This window comes from Dermacentor variabilis, chromosome 6 (assembly GCF_050947875.1).
Source record: "Dermacentor variabilis isolate Ectoservices chromosome 6, ASM5094787v1, whole genome shotgun sequence".
In the NCBI taxonomy this organism is placed as follows: Eukaryota; Metazoa; Arthropoda; class Arachnida; order Ixodida; family Ixodidae; genus Dermacentor; species Dermacentor variabilis.
This window is the reverse complement of record NC_134573.1, coordinates 97,189,297-97,202,181: the sequence shown is the minus strand read 5'-3', so window position 1 is coordinate 97,202,181 and position 12,885 is coordinate 97,189,297.

Below are 12,885 nucleotides of genomic sequence, written 5' to 3'. Positions count from 1 at the left end.
CCACTCGACATTCCCGCAGAACCATTCCTTTTATAAGCACCGTTGGTTCTGCTATATATGCTTGTAACATGTTAAACACTGCTAGTTTCTCAACAGCTGGCTGAGAATACCAGGCATCAGTTTTAAGAGCTAGTTTTCTTGGTCGACGAATGTTTTGATTCATCTTGTTAAGGAGTAGGTAATGGAGCGTTTTAGTTGCTTTTGCTTGATTTTTGTTCAAAACACCCACAAAATCATAACTAACTTCCAATATTTTAAAGCTGCTGGGTAACCGAGTATAAAAATTTTTCCGCCAGAAAAATTTCTGCTATTATCGGCAAACCAAGCTTTTGGAGAAGACAGCAGCGCCAGGCAGCAACTCGCTCCGCCATGTCGTAAGCTGTAGCACCAAGCGAGGCACGACATTTCAGAAATGTGAATTCCCTCATTTTCAGCGAAAACTGTTTAGCTTTTTAGTTTAGCCTATAAACTGCAAAACTGCGCATCGCAGACGAGCAAGCGATAAAGTGAAAGTGACAAGCACGCGGTTTCTGAGCGCACGCGGATCAAATTACGCTCCGTAACGTCGCCTGGCGCTGTAGCAAACGACGAGTTCAAAGAGCGCTGGCTGTGTTCATGACACTTGCGCCGTCTCCTCTCAAGGGGTTTTTGTACTAAACTTATGAACTCCAGAAGCACAGATTGGCAAACATTAATAACCTATTTTTCTTACCTTCATCAATCACGGACCGCTCTTGCTCTCCAACAGTAGCCTCAGTCAACCGCAACAGGGTCGGAGTAGCCACTTCATGTGAAGTGGCCCGAGCAGAGGCTGTAGCCGTTATACATCTGCTCCCATATCAGCGCAGCCAAGCCTCCCTATTTAGCGTAATTTCGCCATATGTCACATCTGAAATATGGTCAAAGTACCGCGTGTCATGAATGAAGAAAACTTAGAAGCGAAACCAAAGATGAGAGTACGAAGAGCGACTAAAAAATTCTGCCCTTCTAGGCACAGTTCGAGAAGTGAAGTGAACCCATGTCGTTACATAGGTAACTCGAACTTCTGTTTATTCAAAGGGCGAACAATGACTCCTAAGTAACATATTTTTTTTTGTTTTTACTTCTGCCGTGTTCGTGACAATTCAAACTCGTAATGTAATAAGTAAATAAAATGGTCACTGAAATGCTCTCCAGTGTAAGCAGTTTGTGCAGCAAGCATTCAGACACCATCGGCAGATTGATTGCAAGTTTTCTACTTGTGGAAAAAATTATCAACTGCGAACGTATGCCGAAGCGCAATTTCCGCCTAGCACCTAGCACCTAGCACCAGTCGGCCAATTAGCTTCAGTTTCTTACCACACCGCAGAAAAATGCGCCGGGCCGAACAAAAAAATATATTCACTTGTAAGTAAGAGCGAAAGATCCTTCGTTTCGTCCTATTGCTGTTTATATAAGCACAACTCTTGCTTCATTATAACAACTGCAGGAAAAGCCTCCTTACCTCTCGTCCGCTGTGAAACAGAAAAAAACATTGCCCTTAAGTAGCTCCCCGAGTTGCCAAATCAAACAGCCGCGCAGCATGCCTTGTACCTTTTACTCAGTTTTTCCGACAAGGTCGGACCATTCTCAGGCACAAAGACAAACTTTGCAACTGCAGAGCATACTAAAACGTGCACCAACATATAAAGGGGAAGGAGCAGATAAAGCGAGTGGCAGCCGAAGTGCTAAGAGTGAAAGCATGGCACGTTGGCGCAGCAAATGAAGGAAATAAATAAAGATATTGGCAGTTAAAAAAAGAAAACAACCGAAAACACATTCTATTTCTGCAAATACTTGCATCACTTTACCTTATTTCTATGTAGCTTGAAAAGATATAGCCACATATGCAAAATTTACAGAATTTTCCTTTCGCTGCCTGTATCATGGCGACGCTTTATTTGCCCATACCGAAACTATACCCACTGTTCACCCACTGCTGTAGACGTGTTTTCGTTTGGCGATATATTGGCTGGCGTGGATAATCTGTCTCATGCGGCACATTGCAAGCGGAGCGAACTGTAGCGCGACTGGCTCACTAATGGGGAAATCGGGAGAGGCAGCGCGAGGCCGACGTTGGCACCCGATTCACAGAAGACGTCGAAGACAGACCTCAACTCATGCAGCACTTTGTTTCCACACAGACGACGCGCGTTACCATGGCGTCCTCTTGTAATCAACGTCGCAGCAGAGCGCATCTTGCGCGGCACTACGTTTTTCTTCTCGCGCTTTCACCATGCGCTCCTTCCCCGTTCTCCTCCTTACGGTCTCTTCGCTATTGTCTTCTTTTATTCACCGCTACCTTTCGCTCTTTCATCCTTCGCTGGCGCGTTCGCTCGTTTACGCCAACGGACGCCGATGCAGGAACGGGCACCTAGCAACTGCACTCACACAGTCAAACCAACCAGCAAACGGAACAATTGCGCTCATATTGTGTAATGTCACGGTGGAAGCATGAACCTCACAACCCCAAGCGATGCAAAGAGCTCGAGATCGCGAACGGAAGCGCGCAACCTACCAAACCGTCATGCCTAGCGTGGCGAGGGAGGCAAGGTGACGTAAGCGTGCGGAATCGTCGGATCCAGCCGTCGAGGCACATGCGAAGCAACGGAGTCAGCAAGTCAGCGTACCAAATGATAGGCAAGCTGAAACCTAGCCACTCAGAAAACAACTTATGGACAGCCCCTTCTGCTGCACTTGCTCGGTGAGGGACCGGTTGTCGTTAAAGAACGAGCTTTGAGCCGTGTCTCTGCCTCACGGAACAGTTGTCTCCTAGTTTACCGGCCACTCCTGGGCCCCACGTGTCTGATATCGGGTCACAAACACCAATTCATCTGTCGGCAATGAATGACTTATTGTAAATGTCCAAGCCTTCTCGCCTCCATTCGCTCTGCAACATATGCAAAGTTGGTGCCCCGTGTGTTAGGTCTGTCGAAACGCAAAGATTCTGCAAAGATGCAAAGATTGGTCAAATGCAAAGAAATGCAAAGAAACAGTAGTAAGCCTTCAGCCAGAGCTTATTAGCTGACATGTCTGTCATAAGGATTCAAACCCATTTATATTGTTCTGTAAATTTCTTTCTCATGATCAGGGTTCCTTTTGGGCATTTAACCTTGACAAACTTACTCCTCCAAAACTCGAAGCTGACTGGTGACAAATTATTCTTGTTGGCTTGCCAGGCTCTTGAGCATTAGCTTTCTCTTTTTCAAATTGATCTTATACTTTACTTCGAAACTCTTGGTTAGGGTACGGTCCGAAATAATTTGTTGCAATGTATGCCCACTATTGCTGAACAGTAGTATGTAGCCTGCAAAGCGAAGTTGCTTGAAATATTCGCCATTGATCCTCACTCCCAAACGTTCCCAGCCTAACTGCTTGAATACATCTAAGCATACAGTAAAGAGCATTGGAGAAACCGGGAATCCTTTCCCGCTCCCTATCTTGGTAGGTAATGTTCTACTTCTCTCATCAAAACGCAAAACGTCATTGGAGATATTTCTCAAAATATTCACGTATCCCTTGCGTCAAATGCATTTTCATAAACGATCAAAACTATAAAAGGGGGTCGCTTCTGCTCCGCAGATTTCTGTGTTCCGCAAATCAATGACACGGATGTGATACCTTTAGAATATGTCTTTCTGAAGCCAGCGTCTTTCCTTGGTTGATGAGAGTCAAGTTTTGCCATGATTCTCTTGGAAATTTTCTTGGTTAGTATTTTATACAATATTGAAAGCAAGCTAATTTCGGCTCTAATTCTTCATTTCTTCACTGACTCCGTACTCATGGCTTAGTATTGTGTCAGCATATTTGAGCTTTTTGGCGTACTTGAAGTCGTGACGTATCTTTTTAAAGTGCAAGTGCTTTATTTTTCGTCCGTAATCATGGTTATACAGATATCTGGACCGATAGCCAGGGAAGGCTGGTTGCCGGTACAGTGTAAAATTATAACAGATAGGTCAGGGGCAGATTTTAGCAGCAGAGTATTCCGGAACACGTCGTTAGTTATACAGAGAGAAAACATTCTAAAAATACTCCTAAATAACTCATTCATGTAAGTTAGAGATTCTAGTTATGAAGAAAAAGTAATTCGCTACACTGCTTAAAATTACGTGTGTTTTTAACTTCTAGGGTTAAAATATTCCAGTTTTTTTGTGCCACTGAATTTAATTAACCACTCGCCGCATACATTGTAACACTTTGGTATGTTGAGGTTGCCTGTTAAAGCATGTCTATTACTGCGCCTTGGAAAAGAAAAGGCGTTTCGAAGAATACGAAAGTTAGTGCATGAAATATTATTAACTGACATTAAGATCTTGTGAATACACGTTGAATTAACGGATAACACATGTTGTGTTTGGAAAATATCATTAAATGTATCACTGGTATATTTTGGTACTGTAGCTTTGGTAAAGGTTATAGGTATGTCATGTAAGTCAGGTCCCTTCATTTTAAACAATAGCTAATGTGGCTATGGCAAAACGCATAGTAAAGGGATTTGAGTACTTACCGAGGGAAATATAGCTTTGCTTTAATTAGGGAGTAACAACCGTATGCGACCTTCTTGAATACATTATGAATATGTGCTTCCCAAGAGAGAGAGAGAGAGAGAGAAACTTATTTATAGAAAGGCAGAGAGGTCGGCCTGAGCTGTAACTTGCTCTGGCCTGATACTCTACACTGCGGAAAAGGGACGGGGAGGGAAAGGGCTGATGAAGGAAGATGGTATAAGGAAGAGATGCGTATATACAAATCCACACAGTTGTGGCATCTCTAAAGCCGTGCGTCCAGCCCATTGGCTTGGAGAAAAGCTATAAATGCATTTGTAACCAGGGCTGCGCTGTTTGCATTAGGCCAAGGACCTAAAAGAAACTCGTCTGATAGCGGTCTCTTATGGATCACTGCAATGGAAGAGACAAGTTTCTGTCGTTCTTGCGCCTACGCGGGACACAAGCAAAATATATGTTCAAGTGCTTCAGGCACCTCACAGTATTCACAGTTTGGGCTAGTATCACTGGCACTTATCGTATGTCTATAACCGTTGGTGAATGCGACACGAAGCAGAGCCCGGTGCACCATGCTCGTGTGGCTTCTTTTGAACTTCTGAGGCATATGAAATTTCATTTCTAGGTCCCATTTGTGTAATCGTTTGTGTCGCTGATCTGGTTGGTTCTAGCGTTCCAACGTACGGTTGCGTATTACTCGACGAAGTAGGGCGTTTGCGCCTGTTCGTGAGAACGGAATGCGTACCTCACAAGCATTATCTAAAGCAGTTTTCGCTTCTGCGTCTGCCTGTTCGTTCCCGGTCACGACACAGTGTGAGGGTATCCATTGAAAAGTGACATTGTGGTCATTTCTAGTTGCGCTTTTGAGATGCTCTGTATTTTCTATAGCCATGGAATAATATGGGCCCCGTCTGAGGACACAGTCAATCGTTTGAAGAGCTGGCTTGCAATCGCAGAATATCATCCATGCGTGCGAAGTGCCTCCCGGATAGAAACAAGTTCTGCGGCAGTTCATGTTGATCTATGGTCTAGTTTAAACCACCGAGCCACGATCATATGTGGAATGACGAAGGCGGTAGTGGAGGCATATCGTGTGACAGAGCCATCGGTATACACGTGAACAGGATCTCCGTACTGTGCAGAAATGTGCAACAGGGTGAGTTGCCTCAGGCCAATAGATGCAACGGATGACTTTTTAGTAATTCCAGAGATCTGCAATGTAACGAAAGGCTTAGGCAGAACCCATCGGGGTATTCTCGGAATACAGGTGGGAGAAAATCCTGACGGCAGAACACTCTGATGGTGCGATATAGTCCTTGAAAAGCTGGAACCGGTGTGAATGGCAGGGAGCGATGACAGGGGATGATGCATGTGTCGGGTCAACACGCGAAGGTACACTTGAAGAGGCTCGCAGAGCAAGTATACCCAAATAGGACAAGCACAAGCTTCCGCTATTGTTCCATTGGTTGACGTGCATCGTGGGAGGCCCAGTGCTTGAGCTTGAATGCTCGCCAGCGTGCGCACACAGCTAAGTCCCATGCTAGAGAGTGCCGCCATGCTGTACCGTATATACCCTACGAATAGTGCTTGGTACAATTAGAGTAATGACGACTCCGAAGGGCCCCATCTTGTTCCTGCAATGACGCGAAGGACGTGAACAAATCTCTTCAGCTTTGACTTCAGTGCAGCGACGAGTCTTGACCAAGATAATCCCCGGTCTATGACTAAGCAAAGGAATCTGTGGTGTGTAACCGTAGGTCTCGCTACTCCATTAACAATTATAGGATACCTCGTCAATTGTTTTTCCGTGAATGTAATCACAGAACATTTTGCTGCTGAGCGTTGGAGGCCTTGACGCCGCAGATACTTAGTTGTGATCGTCACTGCACGTTGAAGCCTAGCACGGATTTGGGGACGGGTGGCTCCAGATGCCCATATGCATATGTCGTCCGCATATGGGCTAATCTTCAGCGTGCTAGGAAGTTCAGATGCAAGGCCAATCAATGAAACATTGAAAAGAGTTGGACTGAGAACTCCCGCTTGTGGAACACCTCGATGTATATGGTACTGTCTGGTGTCGCCATCACTTGTCGACATATACACCGTGCGGCCACTGAGGTAGCTAACAATCCATGCATATGCATGGATTGCACATGCATATGCAATCCATTCAATGTATATGCTGGTCAAATATGACGCCCATCTAGATATTTAAAAGAATCAGCTTCTTGGATGTGGCTTTCATTTAACGTAATATTTATTCCACCGGTGCCAACATTGTTTCTCCTTTTTCGAAAAACTACATATTTTGTCTTATTGCTATTTAGAGTTAATTTGTTCTCTAAAACATGAGGAAATTCTTGATAACTCGGATATCATATGTCTTTGAAGAGCAGATAGTGTCTCCTGTGAATTTTAAAGCTGTGTCATCTGCATACATTAGAACGTTTGAGTTTTGAAGACCATTAGGGAGGTGATTTTTGTATTACGATAATAACACAGGACCGAGCACTGAACTTTGTGGGACTCTGCTGGTGACTGTGCTGTATGTAGAATAATATTCACCAATTACTACCATTTGTTTGTGAGGATAAAAAGCTGGAAAAAAATTCTAGGGAGTCCTTTGTGACGCTTTTCAAGTTCTTGCAATAGTATACAGTGAGAAACGATATCATATGCCTTCTTTATATCCAAAAATATTCCTATAATTAATTTATTGTGATAAAGTGAAGAATTTATTCATTGCGAAACTGTTCGGACTAAAGATGATGCCTTTCTGGAGGAAACAAAACCATACTGCTGTGCTCAAATTACGTTGTTTAATTTAACAATGGCTTCGATCCCTTGGAAACTAGTTTTTCAAGAACAGTGTTTCTCACTCTCAGAACAAAAATTGGGCTATAATTCTCCGGTTGGTTCAAATCACCAGACTTGTATACGGGAACGATTTTGGCTGAATTTAGTATATCTGGATACGAGCTGGAAGACAATACTGGATTCAATACATTGCATATGGGACTGCAGAGAATGTCTATATAGACTTTAAAAATTCAAGTAGGTATACCATCATGGCCAACCGCTTTCTTTTGAGGCATTTGATTTATCGTTGATATAAGTTCGTCATGGAGTTATTTCTTCTGGGTGAAAGTCGTTGTCAACTATTATAGGTAGGGCAAGTACGGGCCCACAGGATAAAATAGGGTTAGCCAAATTTGTTCCTATGTTAGAAAAAAATGATTGAAGTCATTAGCTACCTGTGTCGATGGTTTGTATGGCACAAACTTCATTTATGAAGGTAGGGATGACAACAATCTAAACTCAGGTGGCTCGTGGTAATTTTTGGTGTTTGCCTTTTCCGGAATTGTGTCCCTAATATTTCGAGAAGCATGCTTGACAATGATGGTTCGTGCAGTTGTATTAAATTTTGTGGGAACGCGGTGTATTACATCAATGTCTCTGTCTTTAATTTCTACATTCAAGCCGGTAGAGATGGCTTGCATTGTGGTACCGAGGTTCTCTCCAGCCTCAGTTAAAACACCTTTGATTTACAGGTTACTATCACGACGGTATTGTGCAACGGCAATCAGCTCTTCTTTAATATCATCCAGTTCTCTTGACAGGTGGCTGTTCTCCTTTCTTATTTCAGTGGTGTCCGACTTGACTGCAGCGACTTCCAAATTGATTTCTTCAAAACTCTGATCAATGAAGTTCATTGATGATTTCACTGATTCCATTTTGCTCTCAATCACATTGGTGAGATCGCTTTTCAATTCTTCGGGATTTCTTGTGATCTGTGCAGTTAAATCAGACATTAGCTTAGTCAGCTCTTTCATACTTCTCATTTTGAAGAGTTTCACCCAGACAGCAGTCCAAGAGCTACAGTGTGCGCAAAAGAGAACGTTTCAATATGCCTCACCACACACCTGTGTGAAGTAGGGTTTACGGTTAAATGCCGTGCTATCCTGTAGATACCTGGACTGCTCTCGAATGAAGCTTTTCCCCAGTCAGTTCAGCGCTTTTATAGCCCTGGGATGACGTCACAGTTCTGTCCGGAGGCGTTGTTTGCAGCCTCCAGCGTATATTCCGACTTAATAAATGTATCCGAACGCTGACACGTGCGAGACAAGCAGCGATGTGACGGTGATATGAAGTGGATACACCGGCCTCGATGCAGACGGGTTACCTGGATGGAGCCGTGGAATGCACTGCGTGAAGTAAGGTTTGCGGTTAAATGCCGTCCAATCCTGCAGCTGCCTGGACTGTTCTCGAATGATGCTGAATTATGAATGATTGCCCATAAACGGCCACAAGCATTTCAAGCATATTAACTTCTCAATGTTTCATCAAATCAATCTTTATTTTATCTCCTGCCGCTTTTCCGCGCGACACGTCTTCAAAAGCCCTTACAACTACATCGCTACTTATGGTACTTGTGGACAAGCTCGACTTCGCCGGGCCATCTGCTAGCCATCTGGTTAGCTCAAATGGCAGAGCGGCTGCCACGGAAAAGTGGTGGTCCCGTGTGCTAGCCCCGGACTAGGATAAATTTTTTTTTCAAGTTCGAGGCTTTTCTTTCAAGAAACCCGTATGGGTTTCTTTTGTAGAAATTGCTACAATTTCGTGGCCTTCTCACTTTTCCTTAATTAATTACTTCTATCCACCTTGCGTCTTTCCACAGAACAATTACGTCAAACTCTTGCTCTTGGTTCAAGTTGCTGACAAATTGGACTTCGCCCTGCCACCTGCTCAGATGGCTCATACATCTTATTTTTTCCTCTTTTGCCGGCTTTGACACTGAAAGTGAAGCTTCTATGGGCAAAACATGAACATTTTATTCCCATTTATACCTAACGAGGATTGCTTTGCTCACAGTGTCGATTGTTATATTATACTTTCGTAAAACTAGCTCCCATTTTTAATGTATGTTTGGCTGGGCTTGCAGAGAAAGTATAAGCAGACGGTGGTGTGTCTGATCAGTGCTGATTTCCAAATCTGAGTTGGTCCCACAACATCCGGAACCACCGTGCTTTGCTTAATTGACAAAGTAATATGATATAGAGAGCTTGCACCTCAATATCAGTTTTGTGTTGGAATTTTGATAAATATGCTAAGAAAGAAGACACCAGGGTTGGCTTTGGTGATAAAGATACTCATGTTCTTTTTTAAACAGCTCTTTTTGCAACCTTCCTAATGGACATGTTTTCTGAGCATGCTTACACTCCATGTTCCGGAATACTCTGTTTTTAAAATCTGCCCCTGACCTGTCTGTTATAATTTTACACTGAACCGGGAACTAGCCTTCCCTGGCTATCGGTCCAGATATCTGTATAACCATGATTACGGAAGAAAAATAAGGCACTTGCACTTTAAAAAGATACCTCACGACTTCAAGTACGCCAAAAAGCTCAAATATGCTGACACAATACTAAGCCATGAGTACGGAGTCAGTGAAGAAATGAAGAATTAGAGCCGAAATTAGCTTGCTTTCAATATTGTATAAAATACTAACCAAGAAAATTTCCCAGAGAAATACGGCAACGCTTGACTTTCATCAACCAAGGAAAGACGCTGGCTTCAGAAAGGGATATTCTAAAGGAATCACATCCGTGTCATTGATTTACGTGACACAGAAATCTACGGAGCTGAAGCACACTCTCTTTATAGCTTTGACCGTTTATGAAAATGCATTTGACGCAAGGCATACGTGCATATTTTGAGAAATATCTACAAAGACCCCCGTCCACCTTGCGTTTTGATGAGAAACATAGAACATTACCTACAAAAATAGGAGGCGGGGAAGGAGACCCAGTTTCTCCAATGCTCTTTAGTGCATGCTTACATGTATTGAAGAGTTAGGCTGGGAATGTTTGGGAGTGAGGATCACTGGCGAATATTTCAACCAACTTCGCTTTGCGGGCAACATAGTACTGTTCAGCACCACTGGGCATAAATTGCAACAAATTATTTCGGACCGGACCCTAACCAAGAGTTTAGCAGTAAAATATAAGATCAATTTGCAAAAGACAAAGCAAATTCTCAATAGCCTGGCGAGCCAACTAGAATAATTGGTCACGGGTCAGCCTCGAGTTTTGGAGGAGTACGTTTATCAAGGTTAAATACCCAGAGGCGACCCTGATCATGAGAAGGAAATTTACAGAACAATATAAATGGGTTTGAATCCTTATCGCAGACATGTAAATTAACAAGCTCTGACTGAAGGCTTACTACTGTTTCTTTGCATTTCTTTGCATTTCCCCAATCTTTGCATCTTTGCGGAATCTTTGTATTTCGGCAGCCCAAACACACAGGGCACCAACTTGGGGGCTAACAAAGAATCCCGAAAGCAGGATAAGCACCGTCGAAACAGCAACGGAACAGAAATTGTTAGGGCCAAACTTAAGAGACAGGAAGAGAACGGTGTGACTCAAAGTGCATGCGGGGACAAGCGATATTCTAGTTAACATTAAAAGAAAAAATGGATTTTCACAAGCCATGTTGTGCGGAAGGCAGCTAACTAGTGGACTATTATAGTTACAGTATGGGTGCCGCAAGTACCGAAGCGTGTCGAGAATCGTAGAATATTAGGTTAAGTGGTGAAATTAAGAAATTTTCAGGCGCAATATTGAATCGGCCAGCGCAAGACACGGGGAAGTAGAGATTGCTGGGAGACCCCGTTTTCCTGCATCACAATAAAATTGGCTCATAATGATGTTAATTTCAAAACAATCACAAAGAATTAAGTACTCGGCATCGTTACGAGTGGTTAATGCAAACGTTTAAGAGGCGTCTGTTGGGCGAGGCGAAATAATACTTTGTACAGCTGCTTTGTACAGCTGTGTTTTATTTTATCAATTATTTTTTCATTGTAGCGATAAATGCCTTTTGATCGCCCAAAAGTCTGCTAAAGTGGGGCATGTGCCGGGTCTAAATGCTGTTTCGAAAACGAGATGCATGCACGTTCATCTAGCTGTGAGGACCAATTGTGGCCGGGTGGCTAGTTGCAGGAACAATGATAGCTAAATATCGTTGAGGAAATCAGCGTTGTTTACGCAAATTTTGAAGTGACAACGAGAAGCGTTGAACAAGACTGGCACCGCACTTGTGCGATCGTGAGTTGGATGGAACTAGTGAAACGACTGATTTTGGATTATTGCAGGCCACATCGACTAATGATGTGGTCACATAATTCCTTGCTTCCACCCCATCGCAAGCAATTACGATTGGTGGTTCGATACCGTATCGATCTCCAGCATGCATTAGTCGTCACAAATGTAGGAACATGCTCATATAGAAAATGAGTCCCTTGCATGTGTTGCAAAGCGACTGGAGGCGACAAGGCTTGGACAGGTACAATAAGTCATTGGTGTTCTACAGCTGAAGTACTTGTTGTTTGGGCGCCTACTACGGACACATGAGACCCAGCCGGATCATAGAGAAGAGTGGCCAGTAAACTAGGAGAGTACCGCCTGGTGAGGCAGAGACACGGCTCAAAGCTCGTTCTTCAACCACAACTACTCCCACACGGAATTGCAGCCGAAGGGGTTGTCCATAAATTGTTTCCTGTGTGCCTAGGTTTGGGCTTGTCTATCATTTGGTACGCTGACTTGCTGACTCCATCGCTTTGCATGTGCGTCGACGGCTGTATCCGACGATTCCGCACGCTTATTGCGTCGCCTTGCCTCTCTCGCCACCCATTCATGACGGTTTTGGTGGGTTAGGTGCTTCTGTTTGCGATCGCGAGCTTTTTACATCGCTTGGGGCTTTGAGGTTAATGCTTCCAGCGTGACATTACACACTATGACCGCAATTGGTTCGTTTGCTGGTTGGTTTGACTGCGAGAGTGCAGGTGCTAGGTGCCCGTTCCTGCGCCGGCGTCCGTCGGTGTAAACGAGTGAAGGCGCGCAGCAAATGATGAAAGAGCGAAAGGCCGGGGTGAATAAAAAAGGACAATAGCGAAGAGACCGTAAATGTGATAACGGGGAAGGAGCGCATGGCGAAAGCGTGAGAAGAAAACCTTAGTGCCGCGCAAGATGGGCTCTGCTGCGACGATGATTACAAGAGGGCGCCATGGTAACGCGCGTCGTCTGTGTGGAAGCAAAGCGCTCCATGAGTAGAGGTCTGATTTTGACGCCTGCTGTGAATCGGACCGCCCCGTCGCACACGTGCTGCCTCTCCCGATTTCCCGATTAGCGGGCCAATCGCGCTACATTTCGCTCAGCTTGCGACGTGCCGTACGAGACAGATTATCCACGCCAGTGAATATATCGCGAAACGAAAATACGTCTGCAGCAGTGGGTGGACAGTGAGTGTAGTTTCGGTGTCGGAAAATAAAGCGTCGCCATGATACTCACAGTGAAAGGGAAAT